The sequence below is a fragment of the Diabrotica virgifera genome, chromosome 1 (assembly GCF_917563875.1).
Source record: "Diabrotica virgifera virgifera chromosome 1, PGI_DIABVI_V3a".
NCBI lineage: Eukaryota > Metazoa > Arthropoda > Insecta > Coleoptera > Chrysomelidae > Diabrotica > Diabrotica virgifera.
The window spans coordinates 172,396,994-172,420,284 of record NC_065443.1 but is presented as its reverse complement, the minus strand read 5'-3'; the positions used below and the strand labels follow the sequence as shown (position 1 = coordinate 172,420,284).

The window sequence follows — 23,291 nt, the reverse complement described above, 5'->3', positions numbered from 1 at the left end:
GTGAACAGATTAACAGATTCCGCTAATTTTTTTTATTCTAGATTTTTCTTTGGTATTTACACACTTGGACAAAGGTTTACTCAAACTTTTTTTTAACCTATACCTGGTGGAAAAAAGAAAGGTTTTTCCTATATTAAGTCTTGTAGGTAAGACAAAGTACAAGTGTGGGTATATATCGAAAGTGTATTGTAGTATTATGTTTTCGGAACGTTTTGCTTTTTGAATTTCCCTGATAACTTTAAAACAAAGAATAGGTGGTTTTACCCTTTAACATGTGTTTTGCCTGAAACAAAACCACACTAAAAAATAACAGTTAAGAAAACTTTAAAAACAAAAAGGCACATAACGTAAACAGTTCTGATCGTCACATATAAGAGTTATTTGTCTACCAGGTAAGCGGTATGCACAGCGCAACATTAGAGACACGAGAGAGTTTAGTGGAGGCTCTGTGATGTTTTGGGGTGGAATTTCCTTGGGAGTAAGTACGGATTTGGTGTCTACGTCTACGTGAAGGCTCTGTAAATAGCGAGAGATACATTACACAGATTTTTTTCTTTGAACGCTGTTTCTTTCGCACTATACAGGCTGTTTCATTAATAATTGTCCATATAGTAACTGGAGAAACCTTAGCACAAAATACGAAGATTTAACCTAAAACACTTCAACAAAATGTGGTTCCTTACTGAGTTACAGGGTGTTTTATCTAAATATTTAAAAACTATTTTTGCTCAGCATTTTAAAACTATTCAACGTATTCTTTTCATACTTGGCAAAAAGTGCGACTACTAGACACCCTACTAAATTATGATAAACAAACGTTCCCAGCTACTACCAGAGGCGTACGATAGGGGATGGTGAATGGTTGACCCTTCTCAAATTCGACGCCACTGGAGAAATTACTATTTTAGTGCCATTTTTAGATTTTCCAATACTTTCTACGTAAATAATATACTTTTCATTGGTAACGATAAAGTCATTAGTTTTCGAGATATTTGAAGTTAAATATATGAAACGGCATAGTTATTTTGATTAATTTATGATATGATTCATATCATTAAAATTTAAAAATTATTTGTACTCAGTACTTTAAAACTATTTGGCATATCCTTATCATACTTGGCAGTAAGTGTAGGTACTGTACACCCTACTAATTTAAGATAAATAAACGTTTCTAGCAACTACCAGAGGCGTACGACAGGGGATAGTGGCTGGTTGACCCTTCCCAAATTCTACGTCACTGACGAAATTTCTATTTTAGGGTAATTTTTTGATTTTGCAATACTTTTTATGTAAATAATATACTCTTCATTCGTAACGATAAAATTATTAGTTTTCGAGATATTTGAAATTAAAAATGAAGCAACACAATACATTTATCAAAATAACCGTGTCGTTTCATTTTTAACTTCAAAGATCTCGAAAATTAATGACTTTATCTTTACGAATGTAGAGTATATTATTTTCATAGAAAGTATTGGAGAATCCAAAAATTGAACTTAAATAGCAATTTCGCCAGTGGCGTAGAATTTGGAAAGGGTCAACCATTCACTTTCCCCCGTCGTACGCCTCTGGTAATAGCCAGAAACGTTTGTTTAACATAATTTAGTAGCTTTTACAGTACCTATACTTCCTGCCAAGTATGAAAAGAATACGTCGCAAAGTTTTAAAATGCTGAGCAAAAATAGTTTTTAAATTTTTAGATAAAACACCCTGTAACTCAATAAGGAACCACATTTTATTTAAGTGTTTTAGGTTAAATCTTTGCATTTTGTGCTAAGATTTCTCCAGTTACTATATGGACAATTATTAATGAATCACCCTGTATATAGGGAATAATTTCATCTCAGTGGTATGATAAGGCAAAGTCATGGCCCCCTCAATTAGCGCATGTCGTCAGTTAAAACGCATATATTAAAGAGTAAAACCGTTTAGTTTCTTTTTTATTAAAGATATCACTATAAAGATATACCCACCTGTGTACCTTTTCCTCCCTACAGGGTGTCTTAAACTTTTGTTTCAGTTAAAATACATGTTAACTGTCTATTTTCTTTGTTTCTAAAAATATCAGGGACATTCAAAAAACAAAATGTTCATCAAACATAAGACTACAATACGATTCCAATGAATACTTATATTTGTAACCTGTCCTCCCTACAGGGTGTCTCAAACTTAACATAAGAAAAACATTTCTTTTCTTCCACCCAGTATAAGTACAAAACAGAAGTTTTAGTAAACCTTTGACCAATAATTGTGTAAATGCCAAAGAAAAATCTAAAATAATAAGAAAAATTACGGAATGGGACGTTTCGATGCCGCCGGTTCATCGCCGGCCGTTTCGATGCCGCCGGTTCATCACCAGTCCATTTCATCGCCGTCATATCTCGCATTTCCTAGAATTCCTTATTAATACTAAAAATAACTAATAATTGTAACTGTCGAAAATTCGGAAATATATCAGATAGCGATTAATTGACTGGCGATGAATCGGCCGGCATCGGCATCGAACTGGCGGCATCGAAACGGCGGCGATGAAACGTCCTAGACCCGAAAAATTAAGTGAATTAGTGAATCTGTTCACGAGAAAATCAACTATGAAAATGAGCACAATTTTCAATTTTCTATATCCCGAACTTATACCTCGCAGTATAAATCTCCATGTGTTTGTTGTTTTGAATATTGTTGAAATGTTGAATTTATTTCTTTTATATATGGTACCTATTGATATTTTCCTCGTATTATTTCTTGTGAATAGTTATCAAGAATCTTTAATAAGAAGTAAAACTAGCCCTGGTAATTTAATTTATTTTAAATCTGGATCCGACTTCACACTAATGTGTGAAGTTGCAAAATGTAGGTAATAAAAAAAAGTTTTGTTGATCAGTTCATTAGACCAGAAATATTTGTGTCATCTACCTCATATATCTCGTTATGTTTAATTTCACGACGGCGACGGTAATTTTACAACGTTCATTGTTTTCATACTCTTATTATCAGTCTGATAAGTATCTTAAGCTAAATAATTAATAAAATACGATTTTGTTAGCATAGTAATTCTTGTGTGTATCTCTGTGCTATAAGTTTAGTGTAAATACTGTAACCTTGAAAATTTTGAAGTAACCTGTGTTTTCTAGAAAATTAAGGTACGGTCATTATTATGTAAAAGTGTACTATTATTATAAATATATATGTTGGTTTTAATCGGCGATAAGTTTGATGTGATTCAGTGATATTAATTTATCAATTGTCCTTCACATAACATTTCGAACATTTGTACTTATGGTAGTGGTCTTTTCGGGCCGCTGATCACAGTTTAAAGAAGCAGAAGAAGAAAAAGAAGATTATTAAGCTTCTTGACAAGTGACGTCCGCTCATTACTGTTTTTTTTTTCTGTGCCTGTACTGATCACAAGTGGTTTCCAAATAGTTTTATAAAAATTATTAGAAAGTGTTTAAAATACAACAAAAGTCATCAGAGAATAATTATGTATCCCGAAAGAGGCGGAAATATGAAAATTTGCAACAGAAACTGGTAGAGTTAAGGTATTTATATGATATTTTTGGGTTTTATCCCAAAAGACCAAGTTATTTATAAGATATTTTTGAATTATTTTATGTTAGATAAATTAAATTATGTGTGAATAGATCGAACTATAAATATTTAATATTTACGAAATGACAATTTTAATCAAATTCAAACTTGGGGTCCTATTTTGTTGTTATCAATATATTTTCTCTGTTGTCATAGTTACTATATCTCGCCTTCTTCCCTATTCGAAATACTCAAAACGTCAATAGTATTTGTCAAAACACACAGAGATGTAACAGGCGCTATGTTGCCACACTGCTCTGATTTTCCTATTAATGTTTATTTTGTAGCAAAATGTCCGACAGACATGATATTATGCAAAAATTTATATTGTTTGTGTCAATAAGGATAACTTAAGGTAGCCCAAAGTAATACAGACTAAATTATTAGGGGTTTAACAATAAAATTATAGCCCAAAGGTTTAAAATAGAACAAAATAAAGGGTTTACCAATAAAATTAGAGCAGGGGTGTTTTTAAGCAGCCCAAAAATTCTTTATGATTATTTGACCTGCCTCTATTTTTCAGAGGTACTCTACAGTAGTCCAGAAGTTTAGAATAGAACAAAATATATTAGTTTAACTGCTTTTGTAAATTTTACTTCGATTTCACGTTACAAGCAAGTTTACTTGCACTAAATTATTTGTTTGGTTTTGTGTTCAAACAATAAAACTAGAGCAGAGGTATTTTTTAGTAGCCTAGACGATCTTTATGATCATTTTATCTGCTTCTATTTCTCAGAGGTATTTTTACAGTAGCCCAGCAGTTTGGAATACAATATAATTATATTTATTTCACTACTTTTGTAAATTCTACTTCGATTTAAGATTACAAGCAAGTTTAATTACACCAAGTTTATTGTTTGGTTTGTCTTCAAACAATAAAATTACAGCAGAGGGTACTTTTTAGCAGCCCAGACAATCTTTATGATTATTTTATCTGCTTCTATTTCTCCGAGGTACTCTAATGTAGCCCAGAAGTTTAGAATACAATAAAATGTATTTATTCAACTACTTTGTGCACATTTTGGCTAGATTTCATATTACGAGGGTAGTAAGTTTACTGCTTTCATTAAATGTTTGTTTGGTTTGTCCTCAAACAATAAAACTAGAAGAGGGTACTTTTTTTTAGTAGCCCAGAAAATCTTTATTTTGAGCTACTCCGATTTCGCAGAGTTACTTATAGTAGCCCAGAAGTTTAGAATAGAATAAAATATATTTAACTACTTTTTGCACATTCTGCATTGATTTTTATCGTCTACCTTGATATTACAAAGTTAGTAAGTGTACTTACAATAAATTTTTGTTTGGTTTTGTCAAAAATATTAAACAAAGATACAAAATCAGCTTTATTAAGTCATCTCGAAGTCATTACGAAGCCACAAAAGACCACTGTTTATCCAAAAACTGTACCACAAAGCCAAGCTGCTGTTTCCACTCAGCATCCATCAAGAGTTCTTTCAGAATCTAGCAACTTTAATCAGCAGCGTTTAAACTTCAATCCAACCTTGAGCAGACCAAGATTTGGACAAAGTCAGTACTCAAATGACCCTCTACTAGCATCGAGATACAAACAATCGAACAGACAGCAGTACCAAAAGCAAATGAGAACAACCAGGATGTCATACTAAAGGTCAATAAAAATTAATAGGGTAATATTGCTAACTGTATTAAAATATGGAAAGGGATTACTTCAGATAAGAAAGTTTTAAGTTGGGTCTAAGGTTTTAATATTTTATTTAAAACAACGCCCTCTGAAGAGAGAGCACCAAAAGTTCTCATAGACCCAAAAAAAAAAAAAAAAAAAAATACTTGAAAAGTAATTAAAAATTACTATTTCTCCTTCTTCACATACAAAAGGACAATTTATTTTTCGTAGTTTTTTGTGCCCAAAAAGGACGGAAATCAGAGATTTTGTTTTGAATTTAAAACAATTGGATTGCTTTATAGAAGCCACATATTTTAAGCTGGAAGACTATAATAGGTCAGTCCTCAAGCTCATTTTCAAGGGTTATGGCAAAAATAGATTTAAAAGTTGTCTATTTTGCTATTCCTGTTCATTAAAATTCTAAAAAATATTTAAAATTTAAGTACAGAACTTTTTTATATTAATTAAACTGTTTACCGTTTGGTTTGAATAATATCTCGGCTTTTATATTTACAAAAACTTTAAAACCAGCCCTAAATAATCTAATAACAGGAGGTTTTACTTTTGTCAATTTTTTAGAGGACCATTTACCAATTTCAAAATCATATTTAAAATGTAAAGAAAATATTGTTTAAACATTTTCTATGTTTTTCTGCTTGGGATTTACTATAAATAAAAAAAAAAAAAAGGAAAAGTATACTTTCACCCACACAAAATATAACTTTTCTTGGTTTTACGTTTGATTCGAACCTGATATATTTTGCACCTGCTGACAAAAAAAAAAAAAAAAATATCTAATAGTATTCAGAACATCAAAAATAAAAGTACATGTAAAATATGATCATTTGCAGCCTTAATCGGTCAGTTTGTAACAGTTAGTCCATTTATGGAAGTTAAATATGGAAAATTATACTAAAAAAATATATATATATATATATATATATATATATATATATATATAAATAAATAAAAAAGAAAAGTAGCCTCTTTCTTAAACTAATAGTTATAACACTGAAATGACCATACCTAAATACTTAAAAACGATTACAATTGGTGGTTAAATAACAAACCAATTAGTGAGCAAAATATAAAATAATCCAATTATGTACTTGAAATATTTTGCGATGCATATATCTTTTAGCATGGCGGGTATGCTGCATTGATAACAAAACTCATGGTTTTTGGAGTCATGAACAACAACTACATATAAATGTACTTCAGTTACTAGCAGCATATAGTGGCTTGAAATCCTTTTTGAACGAATATAGGAATTGTAACATTTTTCTAGGAATAAATAACGCAACAGCTGTGTCTTGCAATAACAAGATGGGTAGTGTACAGTACTCAACATTTGCAGATAAGTTTAATAATTCTGTGAAAATAGGAATTTAAAAATTATTTTTGCATCTATAACAGTAAAAAAAAATGCTTTTGCCTGACTCGGAATCAAGATCTTTAAAAATTGAAACAGAGTAGGTATTCTTTAAGTGATAATTGTGTTACTATAATTTTTGAGCAGCTTCTTATTCCAGAAATCGATATGTCTGCCACATATCCTAAAAAAAAAAAAAAAAAAAAAATGTGCAAGGTATGTAATTTTGAACCCTGACCCCGGATCAGAGAAAGCCAATGCCTTAACTCTAGATTGGCATGGATTTAAATTTTATGTTTTTCAGCCTTGGTACACAACCTTTGACAACCACACCTTACACAACCAAAAAGATAATTATGGACCTGATAAAAATTTAATCTAGAATTTTTATTTGGGCTTTTATATCCAGGACATCCTTTGGGTTTCCATATTCTTGTCAGGCAAGCTTTTTAAGAAAAGGCATTCCTGAGGATTCGATCCCAACTATTACAACAAATCACTAAATCTGTATGATACAGTTTTCAAGAGATGGCGACGGTTTAGTATAAAATAGTAACCATTTTGCTTATGAATTATCAAATTTTAATTTTATTAAATCTATCGTAGAACAGGATTATAATTATAGCTCGTATAAACATTCACAGTGCTGCATTGGCGTTGATAGAAGATATCCTAGAATATTATAAAAACATTTTTAAATTTTTTTTTTACAAATGTATATATAACCTCAAACCTTAATTGCCCAAATATTAATTAACTTGGGACCCTCTACCAGTATTACTTTATTTAGAAACATTATTTCGTCTCACAAGTCTTTCCCTGAAAGATCTTACTTACAAACTTGTAATGTTGATTGCACTCACTTCAGTTCAGAGGTTGCAAATCCTGTACCTAATAAAAATTCAGAATATTTTCATGGATCAAGATAAAATTGACATTTTGATATAACATAGGATAAAAACTTCCCCAAAAAATAATAATAATAATAAATAAACAAATAGCAACCTATTTAAAACAAAAAACACAGTTGAGAGTGTTTAGAGATTTCTAAAACATTCGTCCTCAATCGGAAGACAATTTGTTTATAACTAAAAACAAAAAAAAAAGAGACGTAGAAAGCAACATCTACCCAGGCGTTGAGTAGATGGATATAACATTTTTTTAAATTAAAAATATAGACACTAATATTTTTGAAGTGTATAGTGTCAGACATGCATCTACCTCAGCGGGAGTTAGAACTGGATTATAGAAGATATTAGAGAGACGGCGAGATGGACAGAAAATTCTCAAGTATTCAATATTTTTTATAATAAACCTCTAGCAAAAGATTACGGACTCCTTGCAAAACCGTATTGTCTGGTGAGTCCATGTAATTGTATGTAATTGTAATTATATTACATGTGTAGGTTACTAATATTAGTAAGAACATTAATTTTCTTATTATTTTTATTTGTACCTGGTTGAAGGTACACATCTCATATAATTAAAATATAAACATGAATCTTAATTAATAATTGCTCTAATATGTTAGTTAGGTATACATATGTATATATTTTGTGTAAAGTTTCTAAAAAAAAAAAAAAAAAAAAAAAATTACTAAGTACTATTCATTTTTGGATTGCAATGTACTTTTGTTTATTTATCGCACAATATTGTTTAATCTTTCAACAGCCTACCATAAGTACAAATGTTCGAAATGTTATGTGAAGGACAATTAATTGATTGGTTGACTTACCTGTTAAGGAGGGACAATCATAATTGTCCTATCTTACATTTCGAACATTTGTACGCTCCCCCCCATTGATCCTTTTGAACCCACCCATGTCTTGTGCGATAAAAATATAAAAAAAAAAACAGTGATGAGCGGACGTCACTTGTCAAGAAGCTTAATAATCTTCTTTTTCTTCTTCTGCTTCTTTAAACTGTGATCAGCGGCCCGAAAAGACCACTACCATAAGTACAAATGTTCGAAATGTAAGATAGGACAATTATGATTGTCCCTCCTTAACAGGTAAGTCAACCAATCAATTAATTAAATCGACTGTAAATTTAATTGTAACCAATTATATTGGAAAATAACGTCATATTATTTACTTACATGAAAGAGTCTCCTTTTGACAGAGTCATGTTTTTACGGAAGACTAACTTCAGTCATCAGACAACTTTATCATTTTCATATGGTTCTGTTTAAATGTAACAGTCTCCTAAGTGATGCAGCTATAATATTCTTCTTGATCCTAAACTGAATTTATTATTCTTGGATTTTTTCTGACTTACTAACTGCTGCTTGCAGTTCTTGCATTTCGATGCTGTTTATAGGTTGCCTTTCTGCTATTTTCTGTATTTCTTCATTAGGGCTTCCTATATTTTATGATACCTTAATATTCTACGGCATAATCATGTGTTTTAAGCTATAAATTTACGATTGCTGCTCCATAGGACAGTGTATACGTAAAATTTAATCAATCGTATTTTTAAGGTTAATGTCAAGTCTCTGCTGCAAAAAACCTTTTCCATTTGTATAAAGTTTGCACGTGCTTCATTCCTTTTATTTCGGCAGTGTAGTCGATATTTTTTATTATTAGTGTTTTCAAGCTGCTGCCCTCCTTTCAGTAGGTTTCCGTTAATATTGTTGTTCCTAATAAGTTTCATGAACGGTTTTTTATGATGAAGAAGAGTCCATATTCTTCACTCCACATTAATATTTTATCCTTTATTCTTTCTTCTTCTTTATTTTCCTTGTTATAAGCAATTCTGCTTGTGCATTGGCGGATTGATACTCTTTCTGTTTATGTGGTTACTGTATTATTTTTTTTCTACTTAGTGTCAATTATTTTGTACTTTGTACGTTACGTTTTCTTCTAATGTCTTCACTCTTCTTTCGATCTCTCAGCATATATCCTGTAATGTTTCTCAGTACTCTCATTTCTACCATTTCCAGTAGTCTTTGTATTGTGGCTTTGTTGGGTCTTGTTTCTGATGCATATGTCATTTTTATTGTTACACTAGCTTTATAAATTCTTGACTTCACCTCAGTCGTAATATGTCGGTTTCGCAATATAGTATGATTAAAGCATCCTGTCAGTCCATTTGTGTTTTGTTCTTGATCTCTCACTTCTTTGTCCAGGTCTCCATAACTTTATAGTGAAACTCCAAGGTATTTTATTTCCATTACTTATTCAATACTGATACCATTAATGTATATTTTACATCTGATTGGTTCTTTGGTGATTACTATTGTTTAGTTTTCTGTGATGAGATTGTCATCTTAAATTCTTTTCCTCTGATGTTAAATCTCTGAACTAGTCTTTGCAGACTATCTTCATCTTGGGTTATCATTATTGCGTTGTCTGCGTAAAAGAGTACTTTTACTTCTTTGTTTTCCATTCTGTATCGTCTTTATTTATGTACTTTTGATGATGTCATCTATAATTAAATTAAAGAACATAAGGCACAATGAGTCTTATTCCTTTGCCTATTTCTATAGGTTCTGTAAGTTCTTCAGAATAAGCATTTAATAATAGAAGTGATAACATGCATCCTTATCTATCTCCTCTCATAATTTAGACTTTTCGGATATTTCATGCCCAATTTTTACTGTTCCTCTCTGATTATACACACAGCGGCAAAATTAACGGAACACCTTAAAAATGGGACATATTAGATGTCTCGAATTTCCTAAACCTGTTGTCCGATTTGAGTGATTTTTTGAGTATTTTATAGCCTTATTATTTAAGAAAATCGATGTAATAATATTGTTGCTAGACAGGTAAATGTCAATTTATACCTGGTGTAACAATCGTCCTGTGTTTTTTCCTTAAAGTTCGAAAAACACCCTGTCGAATATTTTAGCACATATAAAGTATTGAAATTAAAACTCAATTGTAGCCTTAGACTTTAATAACATTTTCTTGGATAACAAAAAAGTTAGGTACGTTAACAACTAGCCATGTTTTTCGTCAATAAATCCTCATATTCTGCTTAGTTTAATAGACAAGCCTAAAGTAGGCCATGAGAAATTACCAATTTAATGGATTTCAAATTGTTAACAGTCAAAAAGTGTCTGGTTTGTTGTGAAAATTAGTAGATTTATTATTTAAAATTTCAATTGAGTCCGTATTTTTTTTTGTTGTTATTTGGTGGAATTTTTTTTTGTTATTTGGTGGAAGTGGAACGCGTTACAAGAATTTGACCCCGCGATGAGTGTGTTCAATCAGTGATCTTACATATCGAAGAACTTAGCTACCGTGCTATCGGTTCCTTATATTTTAAGTCAAGATCTTAACCCGATCGAACATTTGTGTGACATAATTGGCAAAAGACTACTTTTGACACCTCCTAGAATCTTACAAGAGGTAGAAACAGTAGCTCTCGAGATTTCGAATGATACTGATCAAGACCAAATAGCATACCTCATTTGTAATATAAAAGTACATATTATATCTCTTTTATTACCGAACATAAGCGAATGAATTAAAAAACAAAATGTTAAGAAAGGCTAAGGTTAAGGCCACACGGGCGATAATTTACGGCGCCGTAAGAGCAGTAAACCTGACGAGGCATTGGTTGACCAACTCCTATTTCATCTACAATTGGTGGAGGAGTTAGTCAACCAATGGGTTTACTGCTCTTACGGCGCCGTAAATTATCGCCCGTGTGGCATTTCGCTCAGGCTACAATTGAGTTTTAATAGGTAGAATATTCCACAGGGTGTTCCGGACTAAGGAAAAAACACAGTATGATTGTTACACCCGGTATAAAATGATACTTACATGTCTAGCAACAATATCATTACATCGATTTTCTTGAATATAAACGCTTTAACATACTAAAAAAATTACTCAAATCGGACAACAGGTTTAGGAAATTCGAGACATCTAACATGTCCCAGTTTTAAGGTGTTCCTTTAATTTTGCCGCTGTGTACCTATACACCGAGAGAACAATTTCTTTTCTCCTAAAACACTGATTTCTTTGAGCTTTCTTTCTTAAAAGTTACCATATCTAGTGATGTTAGAAGAGAATATTCTGAAGAGAATATTCTCGAGAACGAGAATATTCTCGAGAATATTCTCGGCTAAAATTTTTCTATATTTTCAAAAACCGAAACAAAAATAAAAATTAGATACGGGTCAAATTACTATAATTTAAAAAAATATGTAGGTATATTGTTTTTGCCAATCCCATGAACCACTAGCAAGGGTGTTTACAGTGTGAATATTTATTGTTTTGGTGCAATATTAACGTGCAAATATTCAGAATGGTGTTCATTTAAGCAGAGAAGAACAAGTTGAGGAAACTGAGATAATTTAGCAACTTTATTGGTCTAAGGAGGGATTTTTTTGGAAAACCATACGTTGTAAAATCAATTGAAAAACTAGACTTAATCATATGGTGAAAAGGTACATGTTTCGGAACAAAATTAACTAAAATAGGTATTATGGTTTTTTTATCCACTCCTCTAAAAGAAACCGGCTCACTGCTGAACGGGCTCGTAAGGTAACTTTTATTGCTCACAATTGTTGGACGTAGACCAATCCATGACTGAGCTGGCCACTCGTGAAAAACAAAATCCCATAACTCATCAGTACATGCAGTACAGAAATGCAGATTGTAGATGAATAGGATGAGCTAATGATAGAAATAGATTCTGAATCTGAGGTCTCATCTTTTATCATACCATATCGATTATTTGCTGTTAAGGAGAAAATTTAATTTTTTTATCAAAGAAATTTTGTGTTTTCTGTTGTGTTTGTATTTTTTTATATACAAAGAACACTGTTGTTTCGTCTCATAATTTTGTATATAAGGTCATGATTTTTAAAACCCTATTTTTCATCTTCAACAATATTCTTAAGTGCGTCATGGGGTTATTCTCAGAAAATTCTCCATATCGAGAATATTCTCGAGAATATTCTCCGATTTTTCATTCTCGAGAATTTTCCAACACTAACCATATTAACTTAAACAGAAACGAGTTTTTTAAACACAACTTAATAATTTCTTACAGCTAATTTCTTTAATACTAAGAAATGCATTAATGGTTACATTTTAATTTTCTTATTCTAAAGTTTTTGTTTCTTAAATTGAAAACTACAAATATTTTGCATTATAAGAAATATCTCTATTTCTATTAGCCTTGCGACATCCAATATTGGACATAGGCCTCCCCTTCGCTCCTCCATCTTTCTCTATCCTGAGCCATGTGCATCCATTTTGAGCCTGCTTGGTGTTTTAAGTCATCTACCCACCCATCTCATCTGTGGTCTCCCTCTCTTTCGTTTATATGTCCATGGTCTCCACTCTGTAATAATTTTATTCCATCTTTCGTCTTTTTGTAGATAAGAAATATATGTTAAGTTAATCCATATTTATATTTGTGAACAAGAAATTGTCTTGCAATCAAATAAATATTTTAAACCACAAGAAATAATTCTTCAGAAATACACTCTGTAGTAACTGTGGTTATTAAATAAAAACTTTATCATTAATGCCGAAATGTTACTTGCAAAGAGATTTTCTTTCACAAAAGAATTGCGCAGTAACCATTATTCACTATTTGTGATTTAATCTCAGTGTTTGACAAGATGGCGTGGCATTAGTTCATTTTCATAGATGGATTTTGGATTTGTTGGTATTCTTTAAAATCTAAGGGATAGTTTAAAGGTACGTACGTGTACATAGGTATTAAATAAAAGTAAATTGATTAATTTAAGATGTATAATAATATTGTTGCATATCCGAATATATGTAGTTCTAAAAAATACATAATAGTATCTTTATATTATGCATTTTAGATATCTATATTGATGAACAACTCTGAAAGAAAGGATCTTATTCTAACTGGGAAATAAGCCACAATTTAACTTAAAGAATGATTTTATTGACGTTTCGACTTCCACCTCGGAGAGAATAATATATCTAATATAAAGCTTCAGAACAATATTGAAAGGAGCTATTAACCAACTAGGGGCTTCCATAAATGGTAGAACTATATACAGGTAAGTTCCTTTATAAAAATGTGTATACTTATGTATAAACTATAAAATGTTTCTTGATTGTATCGTCTTCTATATACAATCCTACAATTCATCGTTATATCAAACATGGCGTGTGCTTTATTTATCATAAAGAAATATTAGTTTGTCTAAAAGAAACATCTTAACGATTAAAAACTTTTATTGCCGAAAACTGAATAAGTTAATAGGTATAAAATAACTTAAGATGTAAACTAATAATACTATCCTGTAATAAAATTTCTTAATGATTAGGTTTGCTGTCTCTTTTAGATTATATAAATAAATAAAATTACAATATATGTCTGCTTCAATATTTTACATTGGTTGTATTTTTCTTCTTATTTTAGCTAAACAATGTCTATTATGTGAAATTATACAGATAAATAATTAATATTCCATATACAAAAAGAAAAAAATTAACAAAGATGGTAGGATAAATAAATCCATGTTTGAACTAAATATTATTGATTATTATTTGTTGAAATGCCAAGAAATGTTTTTGGATTGTAGACTGTTTTACTGATACCTACCGTTCTTATACCAAAAAATGAATAGTTTTTATGTGGGCCCGTGTATTTGTTTTTTTTTAGTATTTCCTTTTGTCAAAATAAGTATGTACTTATATCCTTATAAAATTTTTTTTATTAAAATAAGTTTACTCTTTCTCCATAACGGTTTTGTTTTAGGTAATTGCCGATATACAAAGTGCTATTAACAAAAAGAAGGAAAAATTAAGGAAGTTGGATTTACCTCTCCATCCTTTTATTATTGTATAGAAGCCAGTGGTTTAAGAGTGGAGAATTTATTTGTATGTATTAATATCTAACGTTTTATATCCTGTTTTTATTATCTAATAAAGAATAATTTTACCTTAAAAGAATGATTTATTTCGCCGTATGTAATATCACTTTATTTTTAAGAAATGTAACTTAATTCTAAATATACAATTATATCTGCGAAATATATTTCTTAAGGGGGTATTAGTACGCTATGGTCAAAATAGGTGGCAAATTTTTAAACTAACGTTTAACACTTCTTTGAATAGATGGCAGCACGTACATATATTTTATTATTAAATTTAGTTCTCTGAACGACACCGCATTGATGCCATGTATTGCAACTTAAGCTCGGCACATCTCGATCTTAATCGTACTTTGTATTTACAGACGACAGTTGTTAATCCTTTCTTTACCTGCCTAGGGTAAATTCTCATTAATAGATACTAAACGTTAATTCATTTGGAAATAGTTTATTATATTTAATATTGTATAAGACCGATGCCACATTATGCGTTTTGACCGGATGCGGTGAAAACGCATCCGTTTCCAACGCAACCGGACCGACCTGTCACACTATGCGTTTAGTCTGGTGCAGTTTGTAAGCGCGTACCGATGACTCAAAACGCATCCGTTTCCAACGCAACCGGATCGATCTGTCACACTATGCGTTTTGACCGGATGCGTTTCCGCCGCATCCGGTGAAAACGCATAGTGTGACAAATCGGTCCGGTTGCGTTGAAAACGGATGCGTTTTGAGTCATCGGTACGCGCTTACAAACTGCACCAGACTAAACGCATAGTGTGACAGGTCGGTCCGGTTGCGTTGGAAACGGATGCGTTTTCACCGCGTCCGGTCAAAACGCATAATGTGGCATCAGCCTTAGACGGCAATTCGTAATTCTTTACCTGCTCAAAAGGATTTATTTCAAACTAAAGAAATTTGCAATTATTTGAAATACAAGTAAGTGCCTATCAAAATGGCCAAAAAAGAATTATGCTAATTCTCAGAATGAAGATCGAGTATAAAATTAGTATTTTTAATAAATGTAAAATACGTAAGTCAATTGAAAAACAGAGTCACTACAATAACTTTTTTCATATTGAATGTTTTTTCAACAGGGGAAGTTTTTTCCTCGGAAAATTTCACATTTTCATTTCATTTCTCATTTCAACATGCGAGGGAGAATAATAATTAGCCTAATGAACCACTTACTTAAAACATTTTTAAAAGTAATATACAGCAGAATATATAAAAAAATGCGAAGAACAAGTATCACGGACAAAGATTGGATTCCGCAATGCCTTGCCCTTAGGCACCCGAGAGGCTCTATTGACTGTCCAAGTGCTTATGCAGAGGTGCAGATATGTCAACTGTGACGTACCTATATATTTGTTTTATCGACTACAAAAAGGCATTTGATAGAGTACAACATGATAAGCTCATACTCATAAATTATCTTGGAGGAAACTGGGTTAGATGATAGATCTAAACAACATTAGATATGCCGACGACGCAGTAGTTTTTGCAGATAGCCTAGATGATTTGCAAATAATAATGTCGCGCATATAAGATATAAGCAGTGAACATGAACTTAATTTCAATACGAAAAAAAAAGAAAGTAATGGTAGTCAGTAAATGCGAAATATATTACATACACGGCTTTTGGTTAACCAACAACCAATTGACAGAGTGGACATGCAGCTATACATACCTTTATACCTACATAAACAGTCAATGGGACCACTCTAGTGAAATAAAACAACGCATAGGAAAAGCGAGATCAGCGTTCATAATGATGTCTCGTTTCAGAAATCTCGTTTACCACTTGGTAACAAAATTTCTATTATCAGATCCTATGTATTTTCGGAGCAGAAGCTTGGACTTTTTCCGAAGCTTCTTTAAGAAAACTCAAGGCATTCGAGATGTGGTATTACAGTCGCATTTTAAGAATTTCGTGGAGGGTCTAGGACATTACGCCGTCGCCGTTTCGCCGTCGACATTTCGCCGTCGCCGTTTCGCCGTCGAGCCATTTCGCCGTCGCCATTACTTGTATATAAGTTTTGAATGGTTTTCTAACGATTATATTTCGAACACTTTTGCATAATGAAGTTTTTTATTTTTGATACAGTAAAAACAATTGAAATTGAAATCCCTTTTCTCAGTATTGTTTATTTCCGGGAATCTGATAATAGTCATATTTTTAATACTGTAAATATTTTATTTTTCAGACGACTATTTCACTAGACTGTTTTTAACTGATAAAACGGCATAGCAACGCATCGTTTTCTACTGACAAAACTCCTTAGCGACGTGATTTCTCAGCGACAAAATTATGACAGATCCGTCACGAAAGTGTCTGGTAATAACAAATAAATAAATATTATATTTCATTGATATGGTGCATTAATTGTCTCGTGAAATAGTCTTGTCGAATATCATTCGAGAGAAAATTTTTACCGGCAAAATTTTCTCCTGGTTTCATTCAAGTTCGTTGCCTTTTGGTAATTTTCGCTTATGAAATTTTGACTAAATCACTCGACTGACGTCTCGTGATTTAAGTCAAAAATTTAATTCGCGAAAATTGCCAGGCAACAAACTTTCATACCAGTCGAAAATATTTCCGGCAAAATTTTCTCTCTTGTGATATTATATACGAAAACAATGTATAGTTGAATACGAAAATATAACTTGGTTTAACTACCAACATCAGCATTTTATTTACACTGACATTTAGTATAAAATAAAGTTAGTATGTTATCACGTTCTTGTAAACTTAACCAATGCCGGGATGGCGACGGCGAAACGGCCGACGGCGAACTGGCTCGACGGCGAAACGGCCGACGGCGAAGTGGCTCGACGGCGAAACGGCGACGGCGAAACGTCCCAGTCCGTTTCGTGGATGGGTCGTGTGCCTAATGTTGAGGTCTTACGTAGAATGGGCAATGGGCAAGAAATGCGAGATTATTAACACACAATATTATCAAAGAGCGCAAAGTAGAATATCTTGGCCATGTTATGAGAAATGAACAGAGATTGCCGCTACTCATTCTTCAGGGCAAGGTATTGGGAAGAGAGGACCAGGGAGAAGAAGAATATCTTGGCTTCATAATCTGAGAAACTGGTTCAATAAATCGACAAACAGACTACTCCGAATAGCAGCAAGCAAAGTTAGGATAGCCATGCTGATCGCCAACATCCGGAACGAATAAGCACAGTGAGACGAAGAAGAATATCTCATTTTAAATTATTCTTCTTCTTCTTCATGTGCCTCGTCCGTTGCGGACATTGGCACGTTAGTCCAAACCATTGGCGTAAGTTTTGCAGCCATGAGTGTCTTCTTCTTCTGGGTCCACGTTTGCTCTCTATTTTATTCATTATTGTCAGTGGCAGTATACGATATTTGTCATGTCTCATAATTTGATCGATGTATTCAGGTTTCCGTTTCTTAAGTGTGAAAGAGATTTTTTATTTTTGTTTTCCCCTCGGCGCAATGCCTCTACGTTGGTAGTGTGAGTCGTCCAGGATATTTTGAGGATAGGTCGGTACACCCACATTTCGAATTCCTCTAGATTTTGTATTAATGTTTCCGTTATTGTCCAGGCCTCTGCTCCATACAGCAAGACCGGAAAGATATCATTTTAGCAGCCGTATTTTTAGTGGGATAGATATGTCGAATTTGATGAATATATTTCTCATGTTGTTAAATTTTGCTCTGGCCTTTTCTATTCTAGATCGTATTTCGGTTGTTTGATCCCATTTCGAGTTGACGACTGTTCCAAGGTATACATATGAGTGTAATGTGTAGTGTGTGTGTTGGGTAAATGTCTTGTTACTTAGCAAAGTCGAAGTAATTGTTTTTGCAAAGAAACGCTAATTGTAACCGAACGTCTGCGGTCCCTCCGGTGAGTATGGATCCCACAAGGAGAGAAACTATTTTCATTTATTAATTTTTAATAAATGAAAAATTCTCCACCAAGGTGATTCGAACTCACGACCTTTAGGTACAAAGGTAGGCGTTTTTACCACTGAGCCACAGAGGGGTTAAAGTCGGGTCCATAGATATTTCGCCCGTCGGCAAATTCAAACAGATAACATTTTGTATGTTATGAAATTCGAGTAAACCGATGTCTTTTTGTTAAGGCACATGCCGGTATTTTTACAACCGGGTTACTCATCGTAAATCAATCAGTTTAACACTTGAAAATGTATACTTGGGCATTAGTACAGTTAAAATTGATAGAAGATTATATTTAGATGAAATATTAAGCAATAGAATTGAAACTTTTTTCTACTTTTAAGGACAAAAAAGCAAGTTCATTAGCGGAACGTGATTCAAAATTATTCTGCAGATTATAATTGAAGCAATATTTGATTAAAACATCTCATTTTTGGTGGTAAAAATATATTAAATACGTATATTAATTTGTCTGGACTAAAGGTGGTAAAAGATGGTCTGGAGTTATATTTTTGTTTGAATTTGCCGAACGGACGATAGATAGATGGTGTCAACTTTACAATCATGATTGAAACTCAAACAAAGTCCAAAATGTTTACTGGCAGGGGGAGGGGTCACTTTTCTAAGCAAAACCACGTGATTCGTATTTCCATGGTTACAAAACTTGTTTACAATGTTTTGCAGATTTTTTTAACATCCGGCAAACGCGCATCTGTCGCCATTTAATACATCACTGCTGCCATCTACTAAATGACACGTGAACTCAGTTTCTCACCTATTAAGTGATAGCCGAACTAATTTATCACTAGAACAATGCCAACTTGTTACGGTTGTATCATCAAAATCTCTAGATTGCAGCTTTTAAGTATAATTTTCATCTTTAGGTACAGTTAATTTAAAAATTATGGCAGTATGAATAATGAACGTTTGCTTAAAATAAAGCTTATTGCATAGTTAATCATTTATGGTAGTTATTTTGTAGTGTACCGAAGTTCAAAAATTATTACATAAATCCAATTTTTAGGGCAGGATACCAAGTAAGTTATGACATGGGTTCCTTTAAGTACAGTTATAAAAAAATTACTGCTTTCTTTGGAAATTTTAACTAGATACTATTAAACTAGAAAGTTTACAGTTCACGTACATACCCACAGGTTGAAAATTGGTTTTGAAATAGTGACGGTAACTGTACCTAAAAATTATATAAATTTTAACATTGTGTCATACCACCTTAAAGGGAAACAGTAGCGATCAACAGGTAGCCAAAACGCCTTCCTAGATTGCGGCTGTAATTTTGAATATTTTTTGGAGATATTTGGCACACGTCTTCGTAATATAATAAAGAATGGCGGTACAGAGCCCAACTTGAAAAATATATTAATATGTGGAAATTACTCTGTAATTAAATACAATATTAAAAAAACGAGCCTGTACCGCCATTAAGAAGAACACAAAAATACACTTTCTTCTAATAAACTTTTTTATCCGATGCCTAGATTTTGTGTCATTTTGGAACTACTAAAATTTTTTATTTCATTAGTAGTTCCAAAATGACACAAAATCTAGGCATCTGATAAAAAAGTTTATTTGAAGAAAGTGTATTTTTTTGTTCTTCTTAATGGCGGTACAGGCTCGTTTTTTTAATATTGTATTTAATTACAAAGTAATTTCCACATATTAATATATTTTTCAAATTGGGCTCTGTACCGCTATTCTTTATTATATTACAAATACGTGTGCCAAATATCTCGAAAAAATATTCAAAATTACAGCCGCAATCTTGGAACTCGTTTTGGCTACCTGTTGATCGCTACTGTATCACCTAAGATAACAATATTCCTGACTAAGAAATATTATTTATCAGAAAGAAGAGTTTTGTAATGCGAAGAAAATATATTCTTATGACAAATATAATTTCTTTCTGACAAATGGGTTTAAAATTTATTTGAAATATTTTAGAAAATTATATCTTACATACAAAGATATATTTCTTAGGCAATCTGCCAAGTCGATCTTTCTTAAATATTAATAAAGTTTCTTTATGTCAAGAATTTTTTTCTCTCGGTGTATAGTAACGGTTAAATATCAGTCTTAGATCTTAGATCTGTCTCGTCCAGATTTTTGTTTCTGAGAACTTACATCACTTGATCATATCTAACTCTATCAAAGGTTTTGCTGAAGTTCACCTATAGGCCGATGTCACATTATGCGTTTTGACCGGATGCGGTGGACCGGACGCATGCGTTTCCAACGCAACCGGACCGATCTGTCACACTATGCGTTTTGACCGGATACGGTGGAACCGCATCGGTATCCAACGCAACCGGACTGGCCTGTCACACTATGCGTTTAGTCTCTTGCAGTTTGTAAGCGCGTAACGATGTCTCGAAACATTTTGAAAAATAAATTGTTAGCAATTTCTGTATTGGAAGCGGAGGAAATCTTACAGAGGGAATTAGGGAGTTGGTGGAAATCTTACAACCACACATATCGAAAGAAAATATGTACTAATAAATTTAGAAACTACAAATAAGTGCAGAGGAAAGATTGACAGTAACACTCAGGTACGGAGAAATCATTCGATATACATCGTGTCTACTTAAGTTAGACACATATGGGAAACTTTTTTATTATTAATTTTACGAAAAAAAGTTTGAAAAAATTGAAAACTATTACATATTATGAAAAGTTGTTTGAAATTTCATGTCTTAGTATGTGACCAAAGTAACTCATTTTTATTTCCTTCATAGTGTTGAATATTTATTTTTCTTTTTTCATCTTTGTTAGTGTTTCCCTTTTTGTTACGTGTTGTGTCCATAATATTTTCCACATTCTTCGATAACACCACATCGTAACCTCTCAATATTCTAGTTCTAATTTCGACACACAGTTTTCCATTGCGTAATAGGCACTGAATTAATTTTATTGAAAGCGCTTTTGGCTTCTGGTCATCTCAATGCATCGTTGTATTTCAAGGCTGCGGTGCCATTGTTCATTTAGCTCACATCCCAAATAATTGTATCTGGGTACTTTCTCCTATGGTTATTTACTTACTTACCGTCCTCTTGTACCTTACGGTGTCGAGGTACCTATGGTTATTTAATTAATTTAGATTGTTTCGTCTTCAATTTTGTTCTTACTGGCAATCATGATTTTTTTGTGTTCAAAGTCATTCCATAGGTACCTCAGATAAGTATTAGCAATTCTTTCGGAATTTTCCCGGTATCTATAGTAAATTTCGGTGAATAATTCTACTAGTATGTCTATGTATATTATATAGATATTTCATTTCATAAAGGATTTTTCAAAAGAAAAGGACTAGAGTCAAAAAAATATGCAAATCAGGCTACCTTGACTACCGTGATTCATAAAAGGGTTAGAATTTTGGAATTCACTATCTTAGTAATAGCTGGGAATTATGAGGGACAATATGATAAGACAATGGCCGCGGATGGTTATGTCACAGTATAAAGAGTTCCTCTTTATACTGTGGTTATGTAAAGATTTAATACAATTTGTGATTTAGTTTTCATTGAAAGTTCAATACTTACTACACCTATTTTCATAGAAAGTTTTCTGAGAATAGATATTTTTGACCTCTCGGTATTATTAATACAAAAGTTTTAAGATAACTGTTCTTTCCTTTCATGAGAAAAGAATACTTATTGGTTGTAAATTAGTCTTAATTTATGTGTTTTTAATTAAATCTAATAAATAAATTGTCAAATTTCTCTCTGTTTATTGTCTCAGCCGTTAATGGGTTAAGCCAACTTCTATCCACGCTTTGCATTCTTGTCACTATTGCTATATTCTTTTGCACTTTTATCCCAAAGTGCTGATTTCTCCTCAATGAGAGTAATAAATTTATCGGTGTCGAACATTTTCACTATATTATTACTTTTGAACCGCACAGTCTGACTGCTTTCATAAAAATGCTTGTGTTGTCGATGCATTTCGGTCTTCTGCTCTTTAGGTGTCGCCTCAGGTATTTGCTTCAAGAACGCATAGTGTAACAAGCCTCATTTAAAGACGTGAGTTGTCATCATCCCATCAAACCGGAGCGTTTCTACCGCATCCGTTTCCAACGCAACCGCACCGATCTGTCACACTATGCGTTTTGACCGGATGCGGCGGAAACGCATCCGGTGAAAACGCATAATCTGACATCGGCCATAGAGTTCTGTATCGGTTTGTAAAATGTTTTGTTTTCTTTTGTCACAAAAATACAAAAGTAACACAAATTGTTTTATGAAGTTGTTTAGAGTTGACCGGTTGTGGCTTAATCCCATATAAACATAATATTTAACAAATTTAATAGAGTCAGTTACAACTAGGTAAAAAACCTTTGTTGTACACACATTAAAAATGGTAACAACTGTGTCTGACCAGAACTAATAAACAACTGATGATTATGTCATGATTGTATGTATGTTATTTTCTACAAAGTTTTTATTCCTAATAATTGTATTTGCACGTTTATCAACACCAGTAGCGGATCCAGGGGTGGGGCACGGGGGCACGTGCCCCCCCCTAGACGGATCAAAAATACACTAGATATAATAGATTTTATCGGGGTATATTCCAGACTCCTTGAGTTTGTACCCTATGTGCCCCCCTAATCGATTTTCTGGATCCGCCCCTGATCAACACTCACTGATCATGGTCTGATGCGGTCGAAATCTTTTTGATGTTTTAACTAATAACCTTTTGCACTCGTATGTCACCGTAGTGGCGGCAAGATGCGTTTTACCGTTACACTAGTATGTATATCGCCGTATAGTCGCCACAATACGTTTTACCTTTGCACTCGTATGTCGCCGTATAGGCGGCATACCATGTTTTATAATTACTTACAGTAATAAGTAGATCATGACGTAACTAAGTAAAATCTCCATGGGCGGAAACCAGAGTAGGGTGCGAAGGTAGTTAGTTATAA

The 23,291-nt window shown here is 32.7% G+C and overlaps 1 protein-coding gene across 4 annotated transcripts in view; it reads left to right on the top strand.

Annotated features, from left to right (window-relative positions):
* LOC114340291 (uncharacterized) overlaps positions 1-23,291 on the top strand; it is a 903,606-nt gene that overhangs the window by 482,135 nt on the left and 398,180 nt on the right. The window contains exon 1 of one of the 4 annotated variants that reach the window (XM_050641762.1): positions 2,914-3,140. The exons of 1 other annotated variant lie outside the window; for it this stretch is intronic. The gene's annotated coding sequence lies outside the window, so the exon portion shown is untranslated. Of the gene's footprint in view, positions 1-2,913; positions 3,141-3,345; positions 3,540-8,226; positions 8,614-23,291 lie in introns of those variants that run through there. 2 more of the 4 variants (XM_050641764.1, XM_050641763.1) reach the window with 2 other exon arrangements.